The sequence below is a fragment of the Malaya genurostris genome, chromosome 2 (assembly GCF_030247185.1).
Source record: "Malaya genurostris strain Urasoe2022 chromosome 2, Malgen_1.1, whole genome shotgun sequence".
Lineage (NCBI taxonomy): Eukaryota > Metazoa > Arthropoda > Insecta > Diptera > Culicidae > Malaya > Malaya genurostris.
The window spans coordinates 223,270,678-223,291,744 of record NC_080571.1 but is presented as its reverse complement, the minus strand read 5'-3'; the positions used below and the strand labels follow the sequence as shown (position 1 = coordinate 223,291,744).

Genomic DNA, 21,067 nt, shown 5'->3' with positions numbered 1-21,067 from the left:
TTTGTTTTCGCAAAACTTCAGTAATATTCAAATGATGGTAGTTAGACCCAGGTTAGAATTTCAAATTTTTTTGAGAGTATGAGGGTAGCTAACTAAGTTGTGTTTCTTCACAACCCGAGTAATTCAATTGACTGAACGATTTATCAGGAGTGGAGAGTTGGCGGGTTTCAGGTTATTTTAGTCAAGTACTAAACGCGATCCAATTTTATATATTAGAATAAGTACAGTAGATTTAACAATTTCTACTTGAACAAACAGCTTAATCTTGGTATTAAATTCCTTTTGTGCAATTCGACCATTTTGTTATAACAGATTTCATAGTCGATTAGTGGTTAGTACTACGATCATACTGTCCCGGGTTGGCGGTTCAATGCATAAGTCACTGGTTTTATAAACCAGTTGTCGTATGTTCGAGCCCCTACCTGGAAGGATTCGTAGTGTCAGTGGAATCCTACCACCAGCCATGCAAGAGTTCTGTACACATTGAATCGACTGCGAAGTCTGTTGAAACTGAAGATCAAATTCCACTACAGGAATGTAATACCAAGGCTTTACTACGATCATACTGATACCAAGAATCCTCCCATTCCAGGTCGGGGCTGGAACATACGACAACTGGCTTGTAAGACCAGTGTCCTATGCATTGAACCGTCAACCCGGGACTCCAATACTTACACACAGAATACAAATAAACATAGAAAACACTTAATTTCTGAACACGCTTCGTCAAGGTTTTAAGGTAATAAATGTTCAAGTTCCTCCTACGAGTGGTTTTTTTCTATTGATAAAAAATCTCCCCGTTTTCGTTTCATATAAAAGGAACGATACTTCAGCTTTTTTTCAACAAACTCATAAAATTGATGCACTGATGGAGGATGTAAAAAACATTACGAAATACGTATCTGCATTTTGACGTTTAATATACACATTTATAGTGTTGTGAGAGATTAATAGTGAATGTGTATAGTGACGTGACATAATATTATTCAGTAGTGATAAAATATTATTCTTGTGAATTTGTTCTACTAAACGCTCGAGTGACAAATTAGTGACTGAACATGTAACGTTTGATTCGTAGTATTGGAAAACTATAACTTTTGGTCATATTTTTATGGAAACCGAACCACCAAATATTCGCATGTTTCGAGCCTAAGAGTGAAGCCAGAGTGGAAGCGAGACGCGACGCAAAGCGATGCGATGCGAACATTAAAGGATCTAAATTTCGTTCATTTGTTTCCAGCCTAACGAGCGAACAAACGTTTCCTAACTTATTTTCCGTCATGGCGGAAGAAAATAATTTGATTGATATCAACGCTCTGATTGAAGCAGTTTTCCAACGGAATGCGCTTTGGGATCAAGAATCTAATAAATAAAAATTTTTATTTCAAATTACTTACAAAAACAGATTATTATTCCTTGTAAAAAACTATATGTGTATACTATTCTGATACTTAAATTACGTAAAAAAAACTGCAAGAGATCACTTACAATATTAACAGGAATACAAAAAAAACACTGCACTAAACAAACTCAAAAACTATGGCTGCGATTACTATTTGTTTTTGAAGACTTGTATATTGTAGTGATTTGATGTATATTATAACGATTGTTCTATGACGTTGAGTAAAATGTTTCGTAACTTGCATAGAATAACATAAACGACCAAGTGAACTATGGAAGTTTTGAAATATCTTTGACAACACAATTTTTATGAAAGTTTTCTAAGTATGGAATAGCTCTAATGAAAATTTGTGTTCCCGACCTATACCGTGTTCTATCAAGGCAGTTGGCGCTCTGAGTGATGTTATTTGACAACTGTATTAGTTGAATCATTCCGCTTATCGTCTGTTAATGCTCAAACAATAGTAAACCTTTTGTCCGCCATGCTGCATCGCTGTTCGAAATTTTTAAACCGATGCGGCACCCAAGTTTCAATCTTTTTTGAATCAATTCTAATATATTGATTGCAATGAAGTGGAGTTTTTGTCTTTGGTCGTGAGTGAACACTTTTTTAGGCTGGGATTGGACTGACTCGAGTATATTTTAGAAAGTTAGAAAATACCTATTACTGTGTTAACGGTTTTCGAAGTGCCATCCTACAAAAAAGTTCGGGTGTCTTCAAGATAATACTTTTACATCTTTTGCATTCTGCCTGCTCTGATATTGGATCTGGTTACGGTGACAAAATCCGTTCACCGAACCGTTCATCCCAGACGTAAGTTCAACTGCAGAGGTGTGCATAATACAATATTCCCCAGAAAGGATTTATCAGCTATATCCAATCACGATAATCGAATTAAGCGCATTGATGTTTTCCCGAAATCGCAACATCGACTGCAGTTTATTGAATTCGATCGTGGCCCAGAGGACACACTCAATCGGCTTATCGCCGGATACATTGCGATTACACACACACACACACACTCCCCGCGATGTGGCAGTAGGTAGTAGGAAATAATTCATTCATCGAATTTAATTCGTGTATAATTACACGCTAATAATTATGACATTTAAATGAAATCCTGTCACTGAACACGAGAGCCATTCTACCGTGGCTACCGTGGTTGCATGAACCGGAATTCCGAATCAAACGGTCAGCAAAATCCGTCGTGGTAGCAACCAGAGTGTCTACAACAAACAAACGCACTGTAATACCGGTATAATTGGGGACGAATTTTCATTCGAAACCAGAGCGGTCAGTTTTTGGGGTGGTACAGAATTGGGTTCTGTAGGAGTATGTGGTTCAAGGAGCGTCGAGTGATGTGCAAAATGGGAGCGTTTTACCAATTAAAGGACCCAATTGATTGGATTGAAACAATAAAACAATAGGTCGGTACCCATATCGATCCGTAGGTGGATGAAATTTTATTATAATTTTCTCCCTTAAAAGGGGATTTGCGCCACTCGTCTCGGGGGGTGGTTTGTTGGTAAGGGTCGAATAATGTTTTCCGAACTGAATATGCTAACGGCCATCGGTGGTCGCCAGTTGTGGCGTCGATTGGCAATGCAGCTCGATAAAAATTGTAATGCAATTATGTTTCGTTTCATTGGAATGGTGTTTGATGTTTGACGGGATTTTTATTTTGTTTCTGCCCATTTCAGTGCTGGTTTAATCGATCGATATAATTAATTTGGTTTGGAAATGAGTTTATTGATTGTTGTGAATTTATATAGATTTGAAATAATATCATAAAATGGTTATCGTAGCATGAACTTTTGTCTGTTTGTATATTTTCAGATCGAGTAACGTTTCATTACTTAACTTAGGATCTCAAAACATGGAACCTTCTACGAGTTCAGCGTATCTGAAAGTATTCTCAATCTACTTTTCTTAAGGTAAGTACATCTGAATAAAAAAGTCTGACCTTAACCCTAATCAGACTGATGCTTAGATTTTTATTCTATCAACTTTTCACTGCAAGAAAAAACTATTATTATTACTATATTTAATTAACCTTTTCGTCTAACCCGCTAATTTAAATATGTATATGATATAGTACAAGTGAAAAGCGAAATACAACACCTAAACTTTAACTGAAAAAATACACACAGAAAAATGAATATAAATTCTATTTTTTGCGGCTAGTAGAATTTATTCACAATCACGCTATCATATCAGTTTTTTGTGTAGTGTGGTGTATTACGCTGAGTTCTTACGCATTTATAAAGTTTCGAAACTCTACTCCATGAACTTGCAATGCAGAATAGAAGAACAATGTTTTATTAGCCAAACGCGGCGAGAAACTAAAACATGATATCGATCTAAGATTCAAGTTTACGTAGGAGTTTGCGGATCGGTGATCAAGATCACTCGTTATGGACTTCACGCGGTGTCGACTCTTGATACAAATAACATCGTTTTTTAAATTAATTTCTGTATACTATTATGAATAATATAATTATATGTACAATAACTATACTTTGATACAAGGTCTTCTCTACCTGCTGGAGTATGCGCTTGTACCGAGCATACTGAAATAAACTGATAAGCCAGAAAACACCTCCAGAGTTCTTTACAGTTGGGTTGCTTTCTAAGTTTGTTTTTCTAATAATTTCTCCGAAGAAGTAAGTTACGAATTCAACTCCCGTCTAAGAATTCGTTTTTACACAATTTCCATTCCTGCTATTTTACTAATCAGTCTTTTTCAGTCTGTCGCTCGTCGGATACTTATGAAAAGTTTGATTGGTTTCGGGTAGTTTCATTCGTCACAATGAATCAAATTAAAAATAAATCGTTAGACTCCGGATAATTTTCCTAGATCCGCAATAAATCAATTCTTAGTCAGTGACAATCTATTGGAATGTAAAAAGCTAAGAGCAAATTCAACAATTGGAAGTTTTATATGAGAGATATATAATAGAACTGAAACAGGAACAAACGTATCTCCAGCCAGCCGTTCTAGTTTTATTTATTCAAACAGTTTTACTGTCGAATTTGAAACTGGTATACCTTATGATCAAAAAAGAACCGGAATTTTATTAAAAAACGTAAAATTTCAATTTTTAATAAATTTCTTTATTATCGCCTTCAAAGTACTCTCCTCCTGCGGCAATACATGCATGCCAACGCTTGATCCAATTTTCCATACAAGTTTTATAGGCCACCGAAGGTATGGCCTTTAGTTCACGCCGCGAATTCTCTTTTATGGTCTCTATTGAATTTTCGCGTTCCCCGCAACGGCAATTTGAGTCTGGGGAAGAGGAAAAAGTCACACGGGGCCATATCTGGAGAGTACGGTGCTTGGTTGATGATATTGGTTGAGTTTTTGGCCAAAACTGCGACACAACCAACGCGGCGCATTATCGTGGTGGTGGTCCAGCAGAAAAGCGACGCGTTTCAAACCCAAAACATCAGTTAAAATGTGTTCGGCTGATCCATAAGAGATGCCCAGCAACACAACAATCTCTCTAATCGGTACAGAACGATTTTGCAACACGATTTGCTTCGCCGATTCAATGTTTTCTTCAGTAACAGATGTTGTTGGGCGGCCAGGGATCTCATCATGATCCAAGCTTGTACGACCACCTTTGAAGCGTTTATACCACTCGTATGCCTGTGTTTTTCCTAGACACGATTCACCAAAGGCCTTTTCTAACATTTTCAACGTTTAGGAACACTTAAATCCATTTGCAACACAAAATTTGATGCACGCACGTTGTTCTAAATTTTCATCCGTTATAAAAATCGCCACACGAAAATTTTTCAACTTCCTTGTATAGACGCCAAACAGAAACTAATCGTACGATATGCGTCAAAATTTGACAGAATGTGTATAAAAGTGTTGCCAACGTTGATAGAATAAAAGTTTACCGATTGGACAAGCGCGGGAATTTTAAAATGCAATTTCCGGTTCTTTTTTTATCATAAGGTATTAACATTCTTCTTTCAAAAATCGGATTTTCTCGATTTATTTGCAAAACAAACCTTTAACTCCCACCTTTATTTCAGTAAAACCTTTCCTAAGCAACCACAAATTCCACAATTACTTAAAACATCCACTTCCTCCGGGAATAAAGGCAAGTCCATAATTACGGCGTTGCTTAAAAACTGACAACAGTGTGTAGGAAGTCTTGTTCCATTTGCGTTATATTTTGAACTGGGCGTCATCTGACTACAGTGTACATCATTTTAGGGCAAAATTTATTGACAGCCACTTGTTCTTGGGCCAAAAATACAAGGTATTGTTCAGTGCGAAATAAAAGATCGTCAGCAATTTGGGAAATATGTATATTTTTGAGAATGACGATACCAGTTTAAATTGGTGGAAATCGGTTGAGATGTTTCAGAGAAAATGGAGCGAATTTCGTTTTCTAGCATTTGGCAACTGTCTCCGGTACTTCCGGGAAATGGATATAGTCATAACCTGATTGTTGACCAGAAAGCGAAATAATCTACAAAATGAAACAGTTTTGGAATAAATTTATAGAAATTTTCTCCGATTTTCTTGAATCGAACACTTTTTACCTTATAGCTCCGGAACCAGAGGTCGAATTCAGATGAATAGCAACCAATCGCTATAATAGGAATCACAAAACTTTTCACTCAAGCCTAAGCTTGCGAAAATCGGTCCAGCCATCTCTGAGAAAAATGATTAACATTATTCGACACATACACACACAGACATTGTTAAACTCGATGAACTGAGTCGAATGGTATATGACAATTTTTATAAGAATTTTCAAGCGATTGCATGACCTTTTGTCATAAGAAAGGCCAACAAATTTTTACTCTCTCCTATGCCTCAAATCGATGAAATTCAATTTTAACCTTGAATAATGGAAAAATGATTCTATTACTTTAACTACACACAGAAAACACCTCTCGACGTTTCATGCAATTCTAATAGACTTTCGGCATCATTTTTTTTCAATTTCCAAAATTTCATGGATTTTATGGTGTTTTTCTATTAAGATCTATGAAATTCCATTAAGTGGGCTAGGAAGGATTTTTTAGATTAGCATTACTCTTCTTATACAAAAAGGCAACGCAAATTTCAAGCGTTTGGTTGGAAAAATGATGCCGACTATGGACGTAAACACTGAAGCATGCTTTTGTGAATTACTCGAATCAATCAATCAAAAATGAGCCCAAATTAGTGTCCTAAAATATTTAATAAAACGATAAAAAATATTTTCATGAGACTGTTACAAAGAAAAAGGAAGGCATTTTCACACCACTAGGTGGATTAAGAAGCGTTTTTTTTATATACATCATGTATTTTCGGAACCGGAAGTAGTGTGCATATTAAAGTCAGGATTGTTATACGAGTATGTGAAACTTTTCACTTTTATCTAAGTGTGTCAAAATCGGTTCAGTCATCTACAAGAATATGGTGTTTAGTTTTTGAAGTTTTTGGCTCATATCACCCTTTAACTCTGGAACAGGAAGTCGAATTCGGATAAAATTCAAAAGCGTTCTATGGGAAAGTATGGCCTTTCGTATAAATATGAGCTTGTGGAGATCGGTGCATATTTTTTGGTCATTTTCTGCACATAGCATCCTGTATTTCCGGAGCGAAGTTCGACGAGCAGAGTCGATTTGTATATGACTATCGGCTTTCCCGGTCTCGGTTCAAAAGTTGGTTTTTTAGTGATTACAGCCAATAAATTCTGGGCATATTGTTGTTAATAAAGTGACACTTTCCCTTTAGTATTAAATACGTTATTATTTCAAAGCAAAATGTTATTTATGCAGACCAAGAGAAAACATGAAATCTTCAGCAATTTCCATTGCGCAATTCGTAGATAATCGAAAACACGGTAATGAGTTTTCTTTCTGTTAGTTTAATCCTTTTGATCCCAAATCGTTAATTTCCGTTTCCCATCTCATGAATAGATAAAAATTTGCAAAATATAGAAATAAATCAGCAGGTGGAGCAAACAGGAAAGAACAAAGATTTGGTGAGAGAAACTGTGCGTGTGAATGACACCACTGGACAGTGATACAATACAGCATAGTAGCTGGTCAATTTTCGAGCTATCTTTAGATTGCTTACCCCAACTAAGTGGAGTTTATTTTGGTTCCAACGAACTTCAAACAGGTCGAATAAGTTTTATGCTTTAAAAAAGCAACAATTGGCAATAAACAGATAGATTTTCAGTTTCTTCAAATTGCACAGAATGATGATCTGTTGATTGTTTGTAGTGGTCAAATAATAGAATGCTTAAATAAAGTATACTAAAAATCTAATCCTAATAATGACTAAACTGAAGTATTGAAATATTCGTGAACATCGCCTCATTGTGCGGCGGTTGCCTTAACATTGATCCTTTTTTCCGTGTTCCTCGGGGCGAAGGTATCCAACATTTTCGTTCTTTGTCCTGGATGTTGCTGCTAGCATGTCTGGATTTCTTCCTCTTCATTTCAGTTTGCATTTCCGGTGTTATTCGCCACATTACAGCGATGCTTCACAGTACAACTGTGTTTGTTCGGTTTTAGTCTCGTGTGACCGGGGGCCCAACAGTGCTTTCCTATTGAAAAACATAAAACAAATTTCAAGTTTCGGTATTTTCATTTGGCGTAACGGGTGGTTTCTCGAGAAAATTTTATTCAATTTCATTATTGCAAAAAGACGCACCCCTCGTACCGATATCGTCTATGAAGCGAAACCCCCCACGAACCGCCACCGGTCAGAATGCATGAAGGTGCAGTATTTTATGGCGCTAGTTTGGCACTTACCCGCCTGGTTGGCAAACCTTGTGCACCAACACTGTCAAAACCGGCACCACCCCTGGGGTGGCAGTTGGAATAGTGTAGTGATGATAATCGAGCTCTTTGCTGCACGCAAACTACGGACAAATTTCCCCGAAGAAAGCGCAAATGCATGACAGTGTGCTGTTTGTCTGCTTATGACGAATATCCGCCACAAACTCAAGGAAACTGTTGTTGTTGTTTTCATGCTAGTCTCCTTTCTCGTCGCCGGACTAAGATACTGTCGGAAATCCTTCTTAGTTCGAATTCCTAACGGTCGTGAGCTGTTGTGTCAAGTGCGTAGCTTTCGGTTAGACTTCCTGCAAACTGCCGATAATGAACCGTTATCCTGCTGATCCTGTGGTTGCCTATCCGTGGTTCCGGTACGGTCAAAACCAACCACCGCGTCGTCGTCAGCGTTCTATTCCGCAACAACAGAGTAATGGAGTGTATCAGTTAAACAATTTTATCAGTAATGTTGTGTTCAGTGAATTGAATCATGTGCGTTGTCAGCTGCAGCAGCGCCGATCGCCATTATTCCCACCGCATCTATTGCAGCGGTCGGATCCGTTCTGGAACGCCAGTTACGCCGGGCGCCCATCGACCAGGCAAACCGCGGAGGAGCAACATTTCGTACACAACACCATACAGGCACAACTGTCCTATCAGTACTATCGGCAACTGGAATCTGGAACCGGGCGGAAACCGAAATCCTACACGACTGCCTGGAACGCACCGCACGCCGGTCGTTCGGAGTTGCCTGTTTATCAACATCGCAACTTGGTCGATGTTTTGACACCGTTTTTGTTTGTTTATGTGCCGCTTTTTAATAACGCATCACTGCCGTCACAGCGCCTCCATCACCAGCAGCACCACAAACCACAACAACCTCAGCGCACCACTGGCCAGAGCAGGTTAGTGAATTTACACGTTTTTAGTTTTGATTGTTTCAATTTTAGTTTTGTTCCACCGGTTGCTTGGAAAATGTTTTGAACCATTGCAGCCAAACTACGTTTCTGTTCTGTTCTATCTTTGCTATCAAGTTGAAATAGAACTTAATATTATATGCATAAATAACAGATACACAGAGAAAAAATGTTTTGAAACTTGGAGCAGGAAACTGAATGTAAAATTACTTTTCAGTTTCAGTATACTTGCAAAGCAAAACTAAGCGGTAATTTTAATATGCCAGCTTATTCTTTAAAAATCAATGCTTTCGAGTTAAGTTTTACATCGTAGATGATTTTCAATCAAATTTTCAATTCAAGTGACTATTTTATTCACTATTTTTTCTGTGTAATTGTAAGAGTTAACCTGGGAGAATTGAGCTTTACTATTCAAGTCAAATCGGTGAATACAGAAATGTATTGATTTAAAGTCAAGAACTTTGCATTTGAAAAACTACTGAGTATGTTAAAAAAATTTAGAGAACACCGAAATTGTATCATCTGTTGTTAAAAATTAAGGAGTGCATGCTGCGAAACATATTTCTTGACTCTCCACAAAATATCGCCGTAGGAAGCCATATGATTTTCAATAGATCTAATATGATTAATCCAGGTTAACGTGGGGTAAAAATATATAGCCAACTTTTTAAAACAGTTCACTTTTTCAATGATATTATTTTCCTTATATTTTATTTTGTTATTATTTTCCTTATAGAACGGGAAATCAAATATTTAGTTTTGACGAGATGTAGAAACAATAAATTCGTGCTAAAATATTGATCTAAAATACTTAAATTGTTCCCCATTGAGTTAATAATAGCATTGATGTTTTTTTAGGATAGAACAATGATGTGTGGTGGGCTTTCTGTGCGCTGTAGGTTACTTACAGGATCCGCCATATAACATTTTTTTTAACTAGCGGTTATTTTGACATTAGTAACCTTAATGTCACTTCTGATTTGACAGAAACTTAGTTTTATCCTTCCGCTGAACGAAAATGGTTGTGTATACGCTTGAGGAACGCGAGAAAATAGTACAGTATTACTTTGAAAATCATGGTAATGGCGCTGAATGTGTGTGAAAAAAATCATTTTCTCGGATGGGGCACATTTTCATCTCGGCGGGTATGTTAATAAGCAAAATTGTCGCATCTGGGGGACGGAAAACCCGCACGTTATCATGGAGAAGCCGATGCATTCTCACAGAGTGACGGTTTAGTGCGGATTTTGGTCTGGCATCATTGGGCCATTTTTCTTCGAAAATGAGGCAGGAGCCGCCGCCACGGTCAATGGCGAGCGCTACTGCGCCATGATTAGCGATTGGTTCTTCCCGTTACTTGAAGAGGAAGACTTGGACACCATATGGTTCCAACAAGACGGCGCTTCGTGCCACACAGCCAACGCTACAATCGATCTTCTGCGCACAGTCTTCGAAGATCGAATTATCAGTCGAAATTCGGAGTTCGTTTGGCCGCCTCGGAGCTGTGATTTGACGCCGTTAGACTATTATCTTTGGGGGGCTGTCAAAGATAAGTGTTATGTGGACAAGCCAGAGACAATTCAATCCATTCGTGCAGCCATAGCTGAAATAAAGCTGCATACAATCGAAAATGTACTAAAAAACTGGACCGACCGTATGGCGTACTGCAAGGCCAGCCGAGGCAACCATTTGAATGAAATTATATTCCACAATTAACCGGAAGGATTGTACTTTAATATGAAAAAATAAATTTTGAAATCGGATGAACCGTTTGTGTTTTATTGCATGTTTAAAAAAAAGTTACATGGCGGACCCTGTATATCACTATAATACGAAAGAGATAATAGTGGTCCTATATTCCTACCCTGTGGCACTACCACGTTTTTGGCAGAAAGATTGCTAATGCCGCCTACGGTGTATACGAATTGATCTCTGTTTGTCAAGTAGCTATGGCTAACAGAATTAATGATTCCCCTGATGCCATAGTACTGGCGTTTGTCCAAGGGGTTACTGTGATCCAAAGTGTCAACCGTTTTTTTAGATCGAAAAATAAGACACCAAATATATTTTTTCTATCGATCTTACTAATTATATTTGCCACTAATTTAATGATAGCTAGTACCTTGTCTGAAGCTAACGGAAATTTATGTTATGTTTGTGGTTTCAATGATTATACATTTATTTGAAGGGTTGATTCATGAATTTTTTTTGAAAAATTATTTCGTTCAAATGAGTCAGTAGCCAATTCGATCCGCTCAGTTTTTGAGAACATTTTCAATTGTTTCTAGCAAAGCCAAAGCAAAGCCTTGGTATTACATTCCTGTAGTGGAATTTGATTTTCTGCTTCAACAGACTTCTCAGCCGATTCAGAGTGTACAGAAACATTGCATGGCTGGTGCTACGATTCTACTGACACTACGAATCCTTAAAGGTCGGGGCTCGAACATACGACAACTGGTTTGTAATACCAGTGCCCTACGTATTGGACTGCCAACCCGGGACAGCCTCATGTCATTATGTCATTATAGCAGCTTTAATTCCGTTTTTGAGGTCTTCAATTGTTTCTGGATGGTTTGCGTAAAATTGATCTTTAACCGCTCCACAAAGAAAATAATTCAGGGGCGTCAAATAGCAGCTTCTCGGAGACCAATTCACATCACCATTCCTGCTGATTATTCGATTTTCAAAGATTGTTTGCAGAACATTGTTTGTTTCGCTGACTGTGTGGCACGTAGCGCCGTCCTGTCGGAATCAAACATTTTTTATAAATAAATGTCATGAATTTTAAATAAATGTATAACCATTGAAATCTATCAAACCGTATTTTTATAACCGCATTTTTGAATTCTAAATTTCGCGTGAGACACCCTGTAGAGCGAAATTTTTTACAATCAAAACGATCACCACATTTGAAAACCGGATTAACTTTGGTCCTTTTGAAGCAGTCAGGGTAATAGCCGGTAATAGAGTTACATTTTAGAACACTTGCAGGAATGTTGTCGAGGCTACTTATATTGTCCAAACTTTGTATCAGTAAAATTACTTCACTTGAAGATAACGGACAAACAGTTGAGATTTTACGGATATCTAAATTTTGGCCGATATTGTAGAAGAATTTATTGAATATCTCACATGCTTCAGATCTTACATTAACATAACTGTCAATGTGATTTATCAAATAGATCTTGTCACTTTTTTTATTTGTCCGAACATAAAATTTTCTTTCAAATATAATTGGGTGTCTAGTTGACGAAACTTATCGGATGTGTAGTTTTGTCGTCAATACGACTTACTTTATTATGGAGCACCTTTTTAAAATTTACCCTGTACAAGAATGGATAGAAGTCAATTGCGAATATCTCTCACAGCAACATAGTTTTTTCTCCATATCATCGACAATATGGTCAGCAATTTATGATAAAACTTTCAGTAGTATGAGATAACCACAAATAACTCAAAATTGAAGTTTTCGCAGAAACGCTTGGTATGAACAAGTATTAAGGTGAAATTCAGTACCAAAATAAGGCGCGCAAAATTTCAACAGCATGAATTGCACGAACCGTCGCACAAAGCGTACCATACAAAACCGACACAAAGAAATACGTTAGATTTTCAGTGATTGAGTGTAGTGGGCTTACGACATGTTTTGTTCGCTATTAAACGGACACTAACTATGATCAATTTATAATTAGAATGCTAAACCAAAACAAAAATTGATTTTCTCACTTATTGCGAAACTGTTTATTGTTACCGATCAAAACTTTTGACATGATGACAATACTTCAACTAACTGATTTCAACTATGTATCATTTTATGAAAAAGCTAAATAAGAGTCTAGGAAGATCTGTTTTTATGGAATTACAATTGGTTTTTTACATGTTTTTAGTGTTTTTAGTTTTTGAAGTGCATATCATATCGGTACATAAGTGAACAATATTATTACATTTCTCATGACATTTGAAGGTATTGTAGATACTTTTTGTCTACGCTTTCGAGTGGATATCAATAATCTATATTTTAGAGTTCTTGAATTTGGTTTGAGGATATTCTTTCAAATCGCTATACAATTCGTATTTTGGAGACGATTTTGATTTCTTTTTTATTTAATCGATCTTGCCTCCGTAATTTTTTTTTGCTCTCGTGTGTTCTGCCTTATAATTGTCAGTTTTATTTGTATTCACGTCATCCAGTTATATCTCTGACATTACCTCTCACATTCCACGGCAAATCTTTAAGTGTATGTTTGTCATTACTGATGTAGTCTTCATTGAATCTTTATACATTATATCCTCGACGAATTACCGTAAGGTTAAAACCGAGGGTAAATAAAACAATATAATAATAATAATAATAATAATAATAATAATAATAATAATAATAATAATAATAATAATAATAATAATAATAATAATAATAATAATAATAATAATAATAATAATAATAATAATAATAATAATAATAATAATAATAATAATAATAATAATAATAATAATAATAATAATAATAATAATGTATGTAATATCAATATAAATTGTTGTCGTCGCAGGCTCCTGGATGAAATTTTTATCTTTTCGGGATGAACTAGTTTTGAGTAAGAATACACAGATTCAGTGCGTCTATAAAAAACTAGAATGCGATCAAGATCAAGTTTCCGTTATTAAATGTTCTTCCTTCTTTTTATCGATTTGTGTTTTTTTAGTCCTTGTTAAGACGAAGAGCCGTCTTGTAAAATGTTACCGCAGAGACGGGTAACCGAACTCGTAGCTAACTCCTAACCGGGGAAATTATTACCAATTAAACGACCCTACATATAATAACACATGAAGAGATAGCTTAATTGATTAGAAGATGCCAAGCATGCTTCGCTGTACTTGGTCACCACGGCATTCACTTGCAGTCCTATATCTTCAGAAACAAATTCAACAGAACACACACACACACACTGATCACAAGTCTATTTTTTCCTTCAGACTCTACCGCCGACACTGATTTGTGATTTTGTTTTCCCCGTTAGATACTGATCATATATTTTTATATTTTTGTTTAATTTATGTTCAAAGATCCGAATTTTGCAGGTGTTCTCATATTTCAATTCAATTTCAGAGCTCTCGAGGATGAATATATGAAAAACATAGAAAAGTCCCATTAAACATTAAGTTATTACAATTGAATTTTTCCGGCATTTGACAAATTAGGTCTTAATCAATTGCATCATATATAGAATTAGGTCACCTGTAATTTTTGTTTTCTGTGTAGAATTAAAATCGGACCGGTATAAAAATACTCGTAACTTCGTCAATCTTGTCTTTTATCGACTTATTATTTTGACACACCATTCTTGAGATATTAAGCTTTCAAAATAAAAAAAGTTCATGTGTTACTGACAAGATTATACAAGATTTTACTGTAATGCATACTGAAACACATGTTCGTTCTCAAATTTCAAGAAGCTTTGCTTCTTTCTTTCTTTTTCTTTTTCAAACTTTTCAACGTCATAATCACCACTTTGGAACCATTTGTGCTATTCACGATACGGTATTCCACCAATATGTTCCGCTCTATCTGTTTCTATGACCAAAAAATAGTCCATAGACACATGTTTCTTCATATTTAGTAACGAAAAGAGTGTTTTCCAGGAATTACGCATATTAGAATCAAAACTTATCTGATTTCCCTAAAAAAATTGTGCTCTTTACAAATGAGCTTGGATATTTCTACGCGCCTTCAGCTCATGACGTTCACTTTAAAACTATTTTCACTGATCAACTATTATACTAATACAATTGTTTTATTGTAACGATATCCCCTCACATTACGACTGGATAAATCATTACCAACTTAACATAAACAGTTTGATAATATAGCTAGGTGATTCAAGGGCACGGAAATGTTAAGGAATATCCTTCTAATGACTAGATCTTCTGAGTAAGTCGTGGAAGTTCGACACAATCTTCTGGTTAGCAATAGTTGCTCAATTGCTATGACGATGAATAAAAAAGGCGGATGGGTTATGTCACTGACATAACTGGAGAACGTGAATACGAAAACTATTTATTTTGTGTTATTCAATTGTTTGATATAATATGTTCGTCGTTAATAAGTCGTACTGTAGTATAGGTGCACTGTTACAATTCTTGAAGCGAAGCAATATAAGTTGCAAAATTTACACACCCGTTTTAATGCGAACGATTTTTTTTATATTCGGAAGTGTGAACGAAGGATGTCAGTTTTATACGTATCCTCGTCCTCCAGTCATGTCTGTGACATTACCCGCTCGCCATTTAATCGATGCTGTTTACCGTCATATAAAAATGCTCGAAAAGAAAAAAGGAAGACATATACGTTAAAAACTTTTTCTATATCATACGAAAAATTTCTTCAAATTTAGTGCAGATGTAATAAACAATAAAATATCTGACACCGCTTACACACCCTGAAGCCAACATAACGCACTCATACCAATACACACAAAATTGAAAAAAAAGAGTCGAGAACAAAATGCGAATATTTTTCAATTAGAATCCATCAGACTGTAACACTTACTTTTCATATTTCAATAAATAAATAATTATAATCCTTCCTAAGATAACATTTGGAGCCACTAGAAGGACTGATTTTGTATAATGTTCCCCAACGTTGTTCACTTTTTGTTGTATTTTTCTCCAATGCAAACGACCAGCAGCTGGTTGACGTAATCGCTTTTGTTTCAAGAGATATTCGCACTGTGAATGTCTCGTAACAAAACTGCTCTCTGTGCGAATTGATTCAATACTAAAGCAAGTTGTCGTATGTTCGAGTCCCGACCTGGAAGAATTCGTAGTGTCAGTAGAATTGTAGCACTAGCCATGCAATGTTTCTGTACACTCTGAATCGGCTGCGAAATCTGTTGAAACCGAAGGTCAAATTTCGCTACAGGAATGTAATACCAAGGCTTTGCTTTTAAAGCAATTTTGGTTAAGGGTGTTCTTTTTGCGTGATTTTGCATGTAGTTTTTTTACAAATAGGCGGTCCTAATGGCCACAAAAATAACAGCATACAGAATTTTGGTGTCGATTCATTTCGGATTTGCATATTTCAGTGAATGAAATATTCAAAATCTAAGCGAGACTAATTTCTGGCATTGAGAATGGCCAAATTGTGGAGTTCTTCATGAAATTGAACAATCGAACGCGAAGCAGTCGTATGCTGGTTTTGTTCGCATTCGTTTGGTGCGAATTTTGCCTTGCGAAAAGTCCACAAAGCTAACAAATTTATTAAAGATTTGATTAGCGGATGATTTTTATCTGCGATTTGCAAAGAAGTAATCATTATAGTTCTTCAGATAACATTTGGAGCCATTAGAACGGCTGATTTTGTATAATGTTTCCTATATTTGCTAATTTTTCGTTGTATTTTGCTTCAATTCAAACGAACAGCACCAGAAAGACGCAATCGCTCTTGTTTGAAGCGAAATTGGCTCTGTGAACGTCCCGCTGCAGAACTGCTTCCTGTGTGGATTGATTCAATACTGAACTGAATTCTTGATACTGGAACTGAGCTCTGGTCCTGAACCAACAAGAATGATTCAATTACTTTACTTCCTGCTCAGTTAACCGCGCAGACTTGAATATACGGAATATATCAAGTATAAACCTTTTATACATACACAATAGGTAACACTGAACTGAAATGTCACTTACTTACACTAAATCTCGACGTTTCATGCAATTTTAAGACGATTGACATAAAAAAACATAATTTCGGAAATTTCATGTACTCCCCCCTATGGTAATTTTACAAGATCGAAAATTTTTCAAACTTTAACCGCTAGGTAGCACCCTTTACCTATATCCGATTAAGCTCAAATTTTGCATGGAGACTTTTTTCGAGGTGCTTGAACTTTTGAACAATAGCGCTTAACGAAGTTAGAGGTGATCCCAAAATATTGGCACCCTTATATACATCACAGCGATAAAAACAACGTGTTTTGTCTGTTCCGTCACTTATACCATCATATACTCGGACCCCAAAGTCACAATCATTTGATCTTTAAACTTAATCAAAGGCCTAATAGTAGCTTTCAAAGGAGCCTGAGCTTGTTGAAATCGGTTCAGCCATCTCCGAGAAATTTGCGCGGTAAAAAACAACACGTTTTGTCAGTTACGTCATTTATACCATCATATCTCCGGAACCAAAAGTCACAGCCATTTGATCTTCGAACTCGATCAATGGCCTAACAATAGCTTTCAATCGAGCCTTAGTTTGTTGAAATCGGTTCAGCCTTTCTCTGCGAAAATTGAGCGGTAAAAATATCTTCAAAAAGAGCACACACAGACATTTTCCGATCTCGTCGAACTGAGTCGAATGGTATATAACACTATGGATCTCCGAAACTCCGTTCGAAAATCGGGTTTTCCTGCAATTCTAATATCTTTTTATAGAGAAAGGTAAAAATATTCAGATACGTTAGATACAACACGAAATATTCAGGATCAAAAACTGCTGGTTTTCTGTTGCGATCGAGTCTGAAACTCCATATTTGTACAACGATTACCACAAGAGCATAGCTAGTTAGCAATCGCTGAATTGTTTTCTACTGTCTTTTCCTAGTGAGTGATGATTGGGACATTGAAACCGCATCTTAATCAATTGAAATTCAACTCTCAACATTCATAACGTCACATCGTCTAACAAATATGTTTACTCATCTACTACATTCCTATGTCAACACGAAGCTTCTGAAATGCATTACCATTACCAGCGAAAGCTTTCATGCTTCTTTTCCACGTGGTTTTCCCCTGCTGAATACTAGCATCTGAAATCAGCGTCTAGACGGCAAAATTGATTTGTTTATGCACACAGGGCTACGAGTTTGTGCTTCCATCACCGCTTATTGGGGGTAGAAATAGGTACCAACTTTTTATGCCATCTCATGGCAGACTTTCCCCAGGAAAGAATGCCCTGACTTGTCGAAAGGATTGCGAGGAGAAAGGAACAAAGTGGGAGAAGTTTTTGTTTTTGCTGTGGACGGCGAGAGAGTTCTCACCACGTTGGCAGCCAATCTGTCGACTCCATTTTTTTGTCATTAATGTTTGGACAATTATTTGCACTCCAGGGAGCAATGGCCCTTTCAAAGAAGACGGTGGTGGTATAAAATTTGACCACAACAACAACTACTACTACTACTGAGTGTGCTAGATGGTCAGTAACCTGTCGGACACTTATGAAATTCGGTTGGTTACGAGTAAAGTTTATTGCTTTTTAGTACCATGTCGTAGAGCTCAATGGAATTGGTAAATGCTGTATTTAAAATGTACTTTATACTATCATAATTTTAAAACTTCCTTACTTACGGTGAATTAATATTTCAAAAATCGTTTATGGCTTTAATGGTTCATTGTTGTCATTGTTCAACACTTGAGATATAAATTCTAGCAAAAAAACTTAAGCTTTGATTCCTTTAATTAAAACCTGTCAAGAACTATTTAACCCACATCTCAATAATCATGTAATTCGGTTTACAAATCAATCGGTCAATTCGTCACCGATGATCGGTTCCGCATTGGTTAATTAACTTGATTGTACAAATGAACCAACAGCACAGATAATGGCAATTCGAGAAAAAAAAGAACACGAATTCCATGTTTTTTTGTACATAATCAAAAGCAACCAAACCCGATTGTTAATGATCACGCCGATCACGAGCACATAGTCAGTTAGTGGCCGGTTTCGCACAATTCATAGTAGCCGATAGTGCATCATTAAATTCTGACTGTGGTCGACGATCCTCCGAACAATTCGATGTGCATGAATGCACGCAGAGCGGAATAGCGAGAAGATAAAAATAATAATAACAAAAAAAAAACAAGCAGCGTAGTTGGCAAAAAAGGGAGGGACCACACAACTGACCTACCTTACCAAAAAAATGTATGCACAGTAAGCGACTAATGTACCGCGGTTCTCGTCTCCTCCGAAGGTCGACGTTGACGTGGAGTTTCCTTCCTGGATCAGTTTGATCGATTGTTAGGGTGAACTCACGAATGTTGATGCCAACGAAATAAGCGAACAACCGAAAGGCCAAAGTTAGGTGCCAGGCTCTGCCGTCAAGTTTTGCTATTCATCGTGACGTGTGAAACTTTGGGCAGGCGAAAGTGCATTATCTTGTTACCGTGCTGACAGCAAACAACATTAGCTTTTTATGAGCTCTGACGGTACTGCTACTCGTCCTGTTATGGTGTTCCTGAACGAAAATATATGTTCAAGGCATATCGTAATCATAATATAATATTAGCTTGGTCTTTAATACAATTACACCTTTTCTTGGTAAATAAATGCTTCTAGCAGCTCCATCTAAAAAAGTAGTGACAGTCCCTAAAGATTAGCACGTCCATAGACCTGCGTACATCAGTGATATGACACAGATATTTTAGAATTATATTTTGGACTTAGCGTTTATTGGGCACACAGAAAATCTAGTAAATTATAATTTATTTAAACTGGCGCTGGTGTCAAGCTTCGCTAAGGTCGATAAAAAAATAGTTGAAACTAACTAGTATTTGGATCCGTTGCGAAATGTTCTCGTTCAAGAACTTCTATGAAAACAAGTTTTAAGATCTACATGAGCAATCAGCAGCTTATGAATAAATTAAAATGTTCATAGCCGTGAAGCTAAACATTGCACACTTTTTAAACAGCGTATATCAATATTTTTCTGTTTGGGGGCAGTTTTCATATGCAAACCCGGCTACACCCTTTGTGATGACATTTTCAGTTGTATGACATAATCACAAATAATTCAAAATTACAGTTTACTGAAATATTAGGTATCAACGAGTATCAATGAGGAAATCTCAAGACGCGTTAGATTTTCAGTCATAATTTTGAAAGCTCTTAGCTCAGTGATTTGTAGAAAGATTTATTTAATTTAGCTACCAATGGTTTCGAAATTTTTTAACCTTAACCTGTATTGCAACAACATTGACGTGTTCCAATAGTACACTATTGAAAATTGGTCTAATTTGACCGATGTCAGCACCGGGCAATCAGAACGCGTTCTAAGCAAGACAAAAAATTATTTGATGCTGTGCAACTGTATCGATATAAAAGATGAACGTTCAACTTTTTCCCATAATTTTCTGTTCATCGGTTGTTGAAGTAAGACATTGTTCCAATTGTAGATCATAATTGCTGCCATACGAACAGACTGCGGCTATTCCGGTCCTCGGAATCCGAAATCGGAAGTATCGGGAATAGTGGTCAAAAACTGCAAAAAGGATCTCACTCACTTTTCTTCAAGATGGTTAAATCGATTTTAACAAACGTAAAATCTTAGGGTTCATTCGAAATCGCTGATGTTTTTTGTGGATACTAGTTCTGGTTCCGGAACTAAAAAGTGTTTTGATTTGTAGATTTTACTAAATTTCGTTCGGAAAAACTTTCCTGTTTCCATTCTATGAACGCGACTCAAGAAATAATAAGAGGAGAGCCTAAATAACAATGAACTTTAGATCAGATCCTAACCGCCTCACTACCGGTACCCTATATCCAAACATCTTCTCTGTTCATCCGACAAACCAATTGAACCTTTCTTCACGTTTCGTTCCGCCTCTTACTGGTCAAGGCATAGGAATTTAAAATGAACTGCTAACGCAAATCGTTAAAACTCGTTAAGATTTAATTCTACAAATGCAACAACTTTAGTATAGTAGCAGCAAGCTCAGCAACTGATACTTTCATTATGAATGATGAAAAATAAAACTGGAACTGAAACAATCTTAGGGGAGACCAGGGCGAAAATGACCACTCGCAATAATTCGAACACTAAATATCACATCTCATCGGGTAATCCCTCTATACGTGCTCAAGTACACGGGTAATTGCTAATACAGCACACACGATTCCTTCCATCTACTCCTCCGGTAAAAACTCGTCTTCCCTGATCTTGGTAACGACCGATTGTAATGCTTTCAC

The 21,067-nt window shown here is 36.6% G+C and overlaps 1 protein-coding gene across 2 annotated transcripts in view; it reads left to right on the top strand.

Moving 5' to 3' along the window:
* The window catches only part of LOC131427746 (protein gustavus), a 337,641-nt gene that overhangs the window by 51,443 nt on the left and 265,131 nt on the right, over positions 1–21,067 (top strand). Inside the window, exon 2 of one of the 2 annotated variants that reach the window (XM_058591207.1) lies at positions 3,239–3,336. The gene's annotated coding sequence lies outside the window, so the exon portion shown is untranslated. Of the gene's footprint in view, positions 1–3,238; positions 3,337–8,896; positions 9,106–21,067 lie in introns of those variants that run through there. The other variant, XM_058591203.1, reaches the window with a different exon arrangement.